This window comes from Cuculus canorus, chromosome Z (assembly GCF_017976375.1).
Source record: "Cuculus canorus isolate bCucCan1 chromosome Z, bCucCan1.pri, whole genome shotgun sequence".
Lineage (NCBI taxonomy): Eukaryota > Metazoa > Chordata > Aves > Cuculiformes > Cuculidae > Cuculus > Cuculus canorus.
This window is the reverse complement of record NC_071441.1, coordinates 61,243,097-61,254,542: the sequence shown is the minus strand read 5'-3', so window position 1 is coordinate 61,254,542 and position 11,446 is coordinate 61,243,097. Positions and strand designations below refer to the sequence as shown.

General features: G+C 43.6%; 1 long non-coding RNA gene across 3 annotated transcripts in view; it reads right to left on the bottom strand.

The window, feature by feature from the left end:
• Positions 1 to 3,119: 3,119 nt before the first annotated feature.
• The window catches only part of LOC128850391 (uncharacterized), a 46,224-nt gene continuing 37,897 nt past the window's right edge, over positions 3,120 to 11,446 (bottom strand). For 2 of the 3 annotated variants that reach the window (XR_008447787.1, XR_008447788.1), the window contains exons 3-4: positions 8,236 to 9,964; positions 3,120 to 7,217 (exon numbers count right to left, since the gene is read on the bottom strand). This is a non-coding gene — a long non-coding RNA (uncharacterized LOC128850391). The remainder of the gene's footprint in view (positions 7,218 to 8,235; positions 9,965 to 11,446) is intronic. The other variant, XR_008447789.1, reaches the window with a different exon arrangement.

Genomic DNA, 11,446 nt, shown 5'->3' with positions numbered 1-11,446 from the left:
TACAAGGCACCAGCAGACCCACAGGTGAGGTGAGCGGTGAGGCTGTGCCTAGTATCTTGCAAGATATCCTACAAGTTGCTTTGGAATTGACCATCACTGGCTAAAATCGTAAAACAGAGCTGGGTATAGGAACTGGATCTACTGACTCCCTTCTCTGGTTTGGAGAAACGATGAGAAAGTATTTCAGGAATAACAGAATTTAGTTTAAGCAGAGTATCATTTGTAGATAACAGAGAAAGTACTGGCTGTCCCAGGCAGCCTTGCCAGAGAACCTCCATGAAATAACTGGGTTGTGTCTTTGAGAAGCACCCACCCTATGTATTGATCCCTAGTGCTGCCTTCACAACCTAGTTGCTAAATTGTACCACCTTGTTGCAGCAGATGGTCCTTCATGCCTCAAGCAGAGCCTAAGACAGCTGGAGTGTGCATGGTGATGCAACCTAGTTACAGGAGCACCAAGCATGGTACATGTTCCTATCCATGGCAGGGGGATTGGAACTACATCGTCTTTAAGATCCCTTCCAACCCGAACTATTCTATGATTCTATGATTCTATGATTCTATGATGTGTCTGCATTTCATGCTGGGACAGGTCCCTGGAGCATTTCTGTGCTGCAAGTAACTGACAAATATCACAGAACAAAGTCCTGAGATGTTAGCTCATCTTTATAAGCATGGCAGAGACCAAGCAGCAGGTGGATTAAGGGCTGGCATTTAATGTTGATGTGGAAATGAACTTTGTGGAACTACTGAACTCAGCAGGGTGATCAAGGGGTGAAGGAGGGAGCAGTGTTTGGATCCAGACAATGTAGCTTGGAAGAGTTAGAGTTCACTCCTGCTGGAAACACAGGTGCAAACCCCAGGAAACAACTGTAAGCATGATTATGTCCAGTGAACTCCAGATTTTAAACCTGGGCCCCAACAACTGCTTTTCTGGGCAGGGGCCTCTTGAAGAATTAAGAATGATGCTGAGCTTGTTCCAAAACAATCCATAGCAGCCAGACATGCATCCTCCCATGTATCCTCCGTAAGAACTACTGCCCTTCGACCTAGGAAACCTCAAAGAGTTACCTGACAGAGCTGAATAGACATAAAGCAATGCTATGCCGATAAGGTAAGATGCAGGTTAGGGATGTGCTTTCATTCTCATTGCTCATGCTCCACTGACTTTGTGCAGATATATTGGTTGGTTAACCTGTGTGGTTACTCACCATCTATCCTTGTGGGTATGTTGGACACACCAAAGAGAGAGAAACCAAAGCTTGGCTGTTGCAACACCGTTTTCGTTATCCTCTCTGTATGGGCTCTGCTGTACTAATGGTACTAAAATGCATTTAGATGAGATTTCATCTTTAACATCAGCAGGTAATCAAGCCCACAGAGATGTGCTGTGTTTGTATAAACACTTTCTGAGTAGAAATGCATCCCACTTCCCCACTGTCCTAAACTGTTTATTCTGAGTGGCCAATTATTGAATTTAAATAATTCATGCCTACATTCAAACAGCTCTACTTTAGTGTAACTTGTATGTTTAAGTATCTCCTAACTGCAGTACATCTGTATTCAGAGATTAAAACCCCTTTACAGACAAACACATTCACTGATTAAGTCATACTAAATATTAGTCAATGCAGGAAAACCTGACTTTCAAGCAGGAGCTTTCAGAATGGAAAAGAGTCATGAGTCAGTCAGCCTGTGATACTGGGCCTTTGTCTTAGTCTTCCAGTGTATCCAGCTCACTATATAGTTTATTTAGGCTGTCCAGAAGCCAATCTTACCCGTAATTATACATGATGTGAGATCTTCTCTGATACTTGAACACAGAACATGAAATGCATTATGTTGACTGGCAGGAAACTAAATAGTCTCCAGAGTATTTGCTTTTAAATGAACATGCTGCTTTGTATAACAAATGCAACTCAGTAAGTTTTTTTGTTCTTAATTTTTCTGTGGAGGTAAAAAAAACCAAGTCTACCTGAAGATTGAAATACCAGCTGCTGCAATGCTGGGAAAGGCTTTACTCGTAATTAAAGTTGGCCTAAAAGCAATAAAAAACAGTATACCTTATTTGGACTTCATCAACTAAGAGAAAGGATAAACTACTCCCTAGTCTAGATGAAGATGTATGTGGCTTTTCCCCATTGCCTTAAAAATAGAAGAAGTTGTCCCATTAACACTGATCACACAAGCACTGCACTATTGTGATGTCTTTACTGACTTCTGTGCATTGCCGGTAGTGTAGTTGTGACCAACAGGATTTGGCACATCTGTGGGACCTCAACCCGTGGGACAGGGAAGGTCTGAGAGTCACTGCTGCTCCTGGAGCTGGCACTGCAGAACACGGGTGCTGTGAGCAATGTAGGAAGAGGGGTGGCGGCGGGTGCAAGGATCAGCCACTGGCAAGGAAGTTCTTGCTCCCTTCCAGCCTAGAAGTCTGGGGCACTCACAAGTGCTTTCAAACTGATTTGGAGAATGTAAGAAAACTTCACATAGATCAAAAGGGGTTTGAATCAGGCTGTTCCTTTTTAAAACCTTTTCTCTTCTTTCACCTTTATCTTGCTGCCCAGCAGGGTCTGCTTTGATGCAGAATAGGCTGGATGACCCATTTCATGAACAGGCAAAGTGAGGACAGAAGTCAGTTTGTCCCGGGCTACCTACAAACCAGGAGTTGGGACAAGAGGCAGTCACAAAGTCCTAGTTTGCTCTCATCCATGTTCTCCGAATTGCCCAGTTTAACTGAGAGCTTTGAGGAAAGGCACAGCTCCAGAGCCTGTGGAGTTAGACGGCAGAAACAGAGGAAAAAAAGAAGGGGATTTCAAAGAAAAAGGATTACCTTTTGTCAAGAATTTCCAAATAGGGCAGGCACGTGGAAACTCGTGTTTCAAGCAAAAGGAGCCAAGAATAAAAAATGTCCCTTCCCGCAGGGTAGAAGAAGAATAAAAAGGGATGCTGCTGGTCTTAGAGCCAGGAAGGAATGCAGCATGCCGCCCCAGGGTGCAAGGGCCATGGGTTGCTCTTGGGGGGTGTCTCTGCAGAACGCCTCACTGCCTTGCCTGGAGAGATGTGTTTCCGCTCACAGGTGATGGATGAATCGCCAGCTTGCACCAGCCCCCATGTGCCCCGTGGCTGCTCCCTTGCCCTCAGCGCTGCCCTGATGTTCGTGGCATGGCCAGCTGCCAAGGGACGGGATGCTTCCAGTATCATGGGATTCCAGCTGTCAGAAACCATCCTGCAGCCATTTGACCATAAAACTTCAACTTTACTGACACATATATAGATCAAAAAACATGTAATGATATAGATACAAATATTGATACAACTGACACACATGATGCATAAGATTTATTATAATATATTACCTATATGAGCATCTAGGTAATATATTTATTAAAAAAAAACAATACTAAGTTTGATAGCGTAAAACAAATAAACTGCATACATTGAGTTCTTGGTACAGCAACTTGCTCACAGCAGTAGTAATTATTTGTGAAGTTTATTTTTCAAGAGCTGACAATCACGAGTCTTTTTTCCTCCTCTCCCTGTCCCTTCAAAAGTGAGTTTTGGTAGGTGTAGAAAATCCATTGGAATGTAGTCCTTTGCACCTTTTTTAGCTCCACATGGCTTTACTGGGAAAGCAAAGGGCTCTCTGGGGAGAGAGAAGGGAGCTACTCCAGTGCTGCAGCCCGGGGGTGGCAGGTGCAAGGAGGGTTCTCCCTCCTTTGGGAGCAGCGTTTCCGCACAACAAGGTGCCCGCAGGTCTCATAGACCTGACCTCTCTCTCAGAAGTGAAGTGTGATGGTCACGGTCACAGAAGGAAACAATGGTAGGGCATGAGGCAGCAAGGTCTTTCAGGAGGAGGGTAGGAGTCGATGGGACTAAATACGTGCCAGCTTCCCACAAAAGAAATAACCTTTTGAGGAGAGAATTTAAGGCATTTAAGAGAGATGGTATGGTCTTACTCATGCAGCTAATTGAAGGTTGCCTCATGTAAAGGGGGAAAAAAAAGAAGGGTAACATTTACAGCAATAAAAATGATGAGTGATTTGTTTCCAAATTGTGCCAAAGACAAAAAACCCACAGAGCCAGAGAAGTTTTTTTACCTTCTCCCCCAGGGTATGAAGACTGCAGGCAGCCAGCTGCCTCCTGCCCAGGAGGCTGGCGCTGCCTAGGAGCAATTAAACACTAGACTATAATTGGGCTTCGGTGAGCTACCTCTCTAATCAGTCATCAGCTGTACTGCTGCTGTCAAAGTAGCTTGGATGGTCTCCACTTAGCCTTTCCGTCTGTTTATTTATGGAGGATTTGTATGGGTTTATTTTTATTATAAGTGGAAGGCAGTGCAAGAACTAGAGGGCTACCTACCATGTACAGCTATATTGGCTGCTGTCCCTTTCCCAGGGCTGGTCTGTGCTTTCGGATGGGAAGAGCAGGCCAGGAAGGTCCCTCAGGCGAAGCGCCAGCCAGCTGTCTGCATGACCAGCACAATGCACATGGTGGTGCCTTTCTTTTCCTGCTCTCCTTTGCTGCTGTGTGTGGTGGTGAGCCTTGTGCCTCGGCGCCGGAGCAGGGGAGAAGGCTGCCTGCCAAGGAGGCCTGGAAGGTCTTCAGTCCCAGTAACTTGGAACTGGACCACATCCTTTTCCTCTTTCCTCTCATGTCAGGATGTTTTTGCTCCCTGCTGTGACTCTGTGCCACAGAGGAAGCAAGCAGAGCTGTAACACCCTTGCACAGGCTGGGCAAGGTCCACTAGGCAGCGGCGTGGACTGGCAAAGATAAGTCCAGGTCCATGGACCACATCACAAAGTCATCATTTTTCAATGTGTATTTGTGCATGTTACAGAATACAGGTATATTCACAGGCTCACAGAACAGCTGAGGCTGGCAGGCACCTCCAGAGACCGTCCAACACCCCTTCCCAAGCAATGTCAGGTAATGCAGGCTGCCCAGGACCACATACACTTGAGTTTCAGGTGCCTCTGAGGATAGAGACACTACAGTCTCTCTCGGCATCGGATCGCCTCCACAGTAGAAAAAGACTTTTCTTACGTTTAAACATAATTTCTTGTATTTCTGTGTATGCCCATTGCTGTTCATCCCATCACTGCATACTACCAAGAAAAGCCTGGCTCCCTGTCATCAGGTATTTGTATATGTATTGTACTTTTTTAATACCCTATATTTAATAGAAAAATGAAAGTGGGCTTCTGTAACTGAAGGAAGAACTAAGGCAAATAACACACAAAGGAAGAGAGGCAAACTGCCAGTAAAGCAAAAGTGGAGTGCAAAGCTACATGGTAAAATACATATTTAGCTTATCTGTCTGCATATGAAAGCATCAAGGAGATTTGTTGTCAGATGCTAACAAACTTCCTTGGATCATATATTTACATATCTCCTACAGTGTGTGCTTCAGAGTGTAAAGGATTTTCACTGGGCTAACAATACTGTAATCCCCCACAACATTTCAAAAGCTTGCTCTATCACAAAGCACATCTGAAACTTCAATATAAGAAGGCATTAGAGGCTTTCCAGGTGAGGCAGAGAGAATCTGCCTCACCGTGGCTGCACAAACCACTGCTCTTGGCACTTGAGAAGCAGCATCAGTTAGAGACACCCATTTTTGCTGGACAAAACGCGGTGATACTATAAACAGCAGCAAACAGCTTCTTGCAGTGGAAAATATTGGACAGCCTTAAGTACAAGTACACATTCACCCACATCCTACCATGGCCATTAATGCAGGTAATGTTACTGCAATTAAAACCCATGCATTTTCCAAGAAACCACAGTTAACCCATCTGTTTAGAATAGCTCATCAGAATAACATCTCAGATGCCAATATGTGGTAAGCACTGGTGAATAACAATGTCTTTAATGGTAAGTACTGCATGTAACATTCTCACTTGAAGACCTTTGTGCATTAAGGAATTTTCCATCTGAATAGTTCCATTTAATTTCTGCATTTTCACTTAATTCAATGTGCAGTAGAAATACTCACAAGCCAGAGTCAGGTGTTTTCATTATCCTCTGCTTATGGTAAAGGATTACGGTAAAACTGTCTCAAAATCTCACCAATGGCTATTTGGATTTTTTTTTAGACCTTTTCCGAACGCTCCTCAATAGCTACATCCACCACATCGTCACTTGGCAAACTACTGTTGTACTTGGAATCAGTTGTTAAGGGACATTTCTATAGGATACAGCTGCACCAAGTGAATGAGAACAGTCACTCTGGGTAGTGCACGCTGCTAGTCGGTGCCATGCAGTGAGCCTCAGCCTTCTTCCCTCTGTGTTGCTTTATGCCTTAAAGCCCAAACCCCTGTGTGCAAGGTGAAAAACCTGCTGGAAATTTTGTGTTCAAAATCTCAAACACTTGCCCATGTATACTTTAGATGATGGAGGGAAATAATCCAATCCTTAAAACAAACCAAAAATCCAGAGGAGACTGAGATTACATTTGCTCTTGTTTATAGCCATCTATCACCTGTTTTGCATCTGTAGGGGAAAGACTTTACGTGCAATATCTTCATTTTGGTAACATATAAAAGAAAATCATTGCAGATGAGCCTGATCACCAAGGCAAAGACTTCACATTGCTGCTTCTTACAGAGGTAAAACCATTCCTGCTGGCAGGCTACCAAGCAGAAGGGCAAACATCCACCACATGTAGGCCTTACAAGCACCATGGGTAATAAATATCAGTCAAGCAGGTATTTTTGCTGAAGTATGAAATAATTCTTCTGCCTAAAGCTATGATTTTCCTTAAAAAGCTTACAAGGGAGAGATGGTAACAAAGATTTCTACTTTTATGTCCTGTTTTCTTAGAGTGCCTTTTTTGATTGTAGATAAAACAATTCATCTTGCTAGGAAGGCATTTTCTTCCTGTTTATGGACACGCGAAATGGCTTTATTATAATAAGACATTATTATATTTTTATCATTTATTGACATATCTGAAGTCTCTTAAGAACCATGGATGAAAAGTGCTATACAAGTGCCAAGTACATCATAAATTATTAAACGTTTCTTGAAATCTGCTTGCTCGGTCTTCGTTTCATCTACTGATACCAGATTTCAGACTGCGATACACAAAAGGCCTTTATGAAACTTTCTCTTCCTCGGTGCCGTGCCTGTGCTGTGCAGGATGAGGCAGAACCAGAATGTTCCAGAATACCTGCTGTTTTCTGCAAGGCGCAGCAGAGGCATTTCCCAGGTGACTTCAAGCCACCCGGAAGGAAGGAAGGAAGGAAAGGAAGGAAGGAAGGAAGGAAGGAAGGAAGGAAGGAAGGAAGGAAGGAAGGAAGGAAGGAGAGAGAGAGAGAGAAGGAAAGAGAGAAAGAAAGAGAAAGAAAGAAAGAGACAAAGAGAGAAAGAAAAAAGAAAGAAAGAAAGAGTAAGAGAGAAAGAAAGACAGAAAGACAGAAAGAAAGAGAAAGGAAGAAAGAGTAAGAGAGAGAAAGAGAGAAAGAGAGAAAGAGAGAAAGAGAGAAAGAGAGAAAGAGAGAAAGAGAGAAAGAGAAAGAGAGAAAAGGAAAGAAAGAAAAAGAGAGAGAAAGAAAGAAAAAAAGAAAGAAAGAAAGAAAGAAAGAAAGAAAGAAAGAAAGAAAGAAAGAAAGAAAGAAAGAAAGAAAGAAAGAAAGAAAGAAAGAAATATAAGTTTATAAGTTGATTGTTTACATTTACACCATTTGAGTCCGTGTCTTCACACAAGGAAGGGAACCTGAGGGCAGTGAGGTTAAAAGTAAGCAGCAGCCGTGTACAGGCCTGCCGTGCCTTTGTGAACAGCTGTGCCTGGGTAAAGCAAATTATGCAGCTGCTGCTGGGCATTTAAAATGTATATGAACAAGCTGTCAGTCCAAGATCTAAAACTTATTCAGTTATTCAAACTAATTCAATTCCATCACCCAGCTCTGACACCCCTGGCGCTTGCTGCAGACCATTTTAATGGGAAGTGATATGTAAGTGCAAACACCTGGGAGGAGGGTGGTGGGGGGATTTTTCTGATACAACAGTCATCACCGTGGTTGTTAACAGCCCTGGCATTTATGTGATCCTAATTATGCTGTAAGTGTAAGACAGGCGAGGAGGGTTCACACTCCTCTTCCTGCACTGCCCTTGTACCATCTGCAGGCTCCCACTGCCCCGTGTGTGTGTCCACCACAGTTTCTTCTGCGGCCCCATACATCCCACACAGCCCCCGCTGACAGCTACAACCAGCTTTTCTGCCTTACTCACCCTGTCCACAGACACGGGCAACATATTTTGCGACTTGAAGGTCCCTGGTAGGGCTTACATCAGCACCGTTCAAGCCTTCAGCATCTCTTAGGTCAGAACAAAATACCAAAGAGTAGCCTGAAAGAAACTGATTGTTTGTGAGAAAATGTTAGAAGCAGCGAACTTTCCCCCTCCGTTAGTTAGCCTTCATTTAACCACAGCACAAACCATTGTGACTGTTAGCAGACCTGATATCACCACTAGCCTTACTTTTATTCACATATCTTTTTGAGCGCAATAAGAGCATTGGAGGAGGTCATGCCTTGAGACCAAGTGCTGATTTATGCTAAAGTTCCCATCTGCAGATATTGTCCTCCAGGATTTTCGAACACTAGCAAAGTCTAGACATGGACATGTGGTTCCAAAAAAATATTGCCTTAATTGTGCATGAAGACAAATTACAAACTGGCTCTCTAGTAGATCCTAAAGCACAGTTACTAATGGGGCTAGCTCCAGCAGGATTCTCACTGGGATGACTCTTGGGCTAACATTATTTATTTTTAATCAATATTCCAAAAGATGAGATAAAAAGCTTTGACAGCAGTGTCTGCAGATGTTGTACTGATTACCCAGCACTGATCAGTGAGCAGAACAGGTTATGGCCACTCACTGAGCTGAATGTCACATTTCTATGATATTTTGGCTACGCAGGAACCTACCACCCCATTGTGGTAATTCAAGTGAGATGCAGGGAAAACTTGGCTCCCACATGCCGTGTAGGCTCATTGCGCACTCCACCTTGAAGGCAGGTAGCAGGAAATGTGTCTTTGTAGGAAAAAACCAGCAGTTTTGACTGTCAGTGCATGTAGCAGAGGGAGCAGGGTGATTTTTAGCCTTGCTGGAGGACACAGTCCAGATGCCAGGGATGTCACAGCAGTATCCCAGTGCTTCTTCATCATGCAAAGCTTGGGATGCGTGCTGCTCAGCTGCAGGGATGTGGCCTCTTGGCTGTGAGATGGTTCAGCCAGGCTAAAACCTCTGTGTGAAGGGTGGTCAGGGGGACCAACAGACAGTTTAATAGTCCATGATTTATGGGGGACCAGGCTGAGATTACTTAATGCTTATTACTTAAACTCTGCGTGGCCATGGCTCTGCTGAGATACAGTTGCTTATATCAAAGCTGCACCCACCAAGGTCAGATATCTGAGGAGACAGAAAGCAAAACAGAGATGAAGGGACTTAGTTTGGGTTTTATATCGCACTAATGGCCAAGCCGGGAGGAGAATCCACTTCCCCTCGCCCCAAGTCATGCACCCAGGCAGAGCCTTTGACCTTGTTCTAGCGACTGTGGCACTGGAACAGAAACTACCTTTTAATGAAGTTTGTGCAATCAAGTGGGTTTCTTAAATGCAGTGGTAGTTTTCAGCAACTGGTAAAGCTATTTTTCATTTGACAATCAAGGTTACTTTTGCCATTAGGAAGGTTGCTGATGGTATTTTCTTTTTTTTAAAGAAATGCTTTGAATTTGCAGCTTCTTTGTCCACACAGGCCTACTGTGCAGGCTCATTTAAAATAAGGCAGAGACCCAACCTTCTGCCTTGGCCAGGAGGCCCTCCTCCAAGTGCCAAAAGCTGCAGCTCTGGTCTCCGGCTGCAACATCACTACCTGCCAAAGGGGCCAGGAGTCCAACAGGGCATTACAGACCCTATGTAGTCATGTTATTCAAGTTCCTCCTTCCCAGAATATGTAGCTGAAAAAGAAAAAAAAAACAACATATATATACAGGTTACCCCTGGACATTGTTTCATTACATGAACAAAAGGTAATAAATGGTACAGCAATACAAACGTCAGTCTCCTCTGCTTTCAGCACATGGACTTTTCATATGGAATAATGCCAAGGGCATCCACAGTGGGACAGTTGCATCCTACTCACATATCAAACATTCTGTGGGGACAAGCAAAGCTGTATATCAGAGCAGTGGGCAAAAGTGCTCCTCACTTTATTTTTATCTTGCATGAGCACAAATAATGATCATAGTCGAAAGATTAGAAATTGCAGATCCCTCAACAGAAATTTTCCTGATGAAAAATTGCTTTCTTTTGGTATTTATTGTGCATGTCAAATGAGCCAGTTATCAGAACAGAATAAATGTTCCTGCAACTTTCACTTATCATTAACATCTTGTAGCAGTGCAAAAAAAAAAAGCAATAAACATAACTGTAGGGCTTGTTCATTTTACCTTTCAGAGGCAAAACCTATACATATCTAAAATAGTCTCAGATTCTTATGCCAGATTCACTGAAAAGGCTAGAATTCACTTCAAACATTTATGTAATTAGAATTTTCTCACATTAAAGGGCTTTATTTGGTTAGGCCTTTTTGAATGATTTTGTTGCATCTAATAGGAAGAATAGGCATCATTAATTCATTATCTCCTTACTATTTAAAATGTAAATTGCAGTAAGGCATGAAGGACCTTATAATGCAAACATCAGCCCTTCAGAAATGCAAAGTGTACAACTGGCGTGTGATTCCCAGCACAGGGACACCAGGGACCACCAGAGCGAGGGGGAGCTACCAGAGAAGAGGAGAATGGGGCCCCAGCAGGCTCCTAGCTGGTTCCTTTTTTCTTTCCACGCCTTTGTACATGGTAAGCAAGCACCTATGGCCTGAATACCCCAGGGACAGATAAGAGAGAGAAGTTTTTCTCTCAGCCAGCCTGCATCGACAGCCTTGAATACAGATAAATCTTGAGAGAGATCTGCACACTGGTGCAAGCCAAACTCAGCAAGGCAGGACCGATTTGAAAACAATAAGCTCTCTTTCTCAGTATGTATATAGGTGAGGAGATAAACCCAAGGTTTGGGTTTCAATCCACTTTGGGCAAAGGAGGGAAAATGCAGCTTGTGATCACATCTGGTTCTGCCTGCTCTCTCAGTAAATGAGGGGTGTGGGTAGGAATAGCTGGTAATAGCCAAGTTACACTTAAAATAGCAGTAGGTCACACTCACACGATGCTTTTCAAAGAGGGCAAGGTCTGGTGCTAGCTGTAAATGGGGAAAGCAGCATGTGGGAAGCAATTCAATTGACAGGCAAGGACCTGAGAGGTCACGTAGTAGGGTTCAAAGTCTGTTTAACCATGCAAAGCTGAGCTGGGAAAGTGCCTATTAAAGCATCAGCTAGGTGAGGCACAGCTTTCTGTGTCGCATCACACTGTCTGGGCCAAATC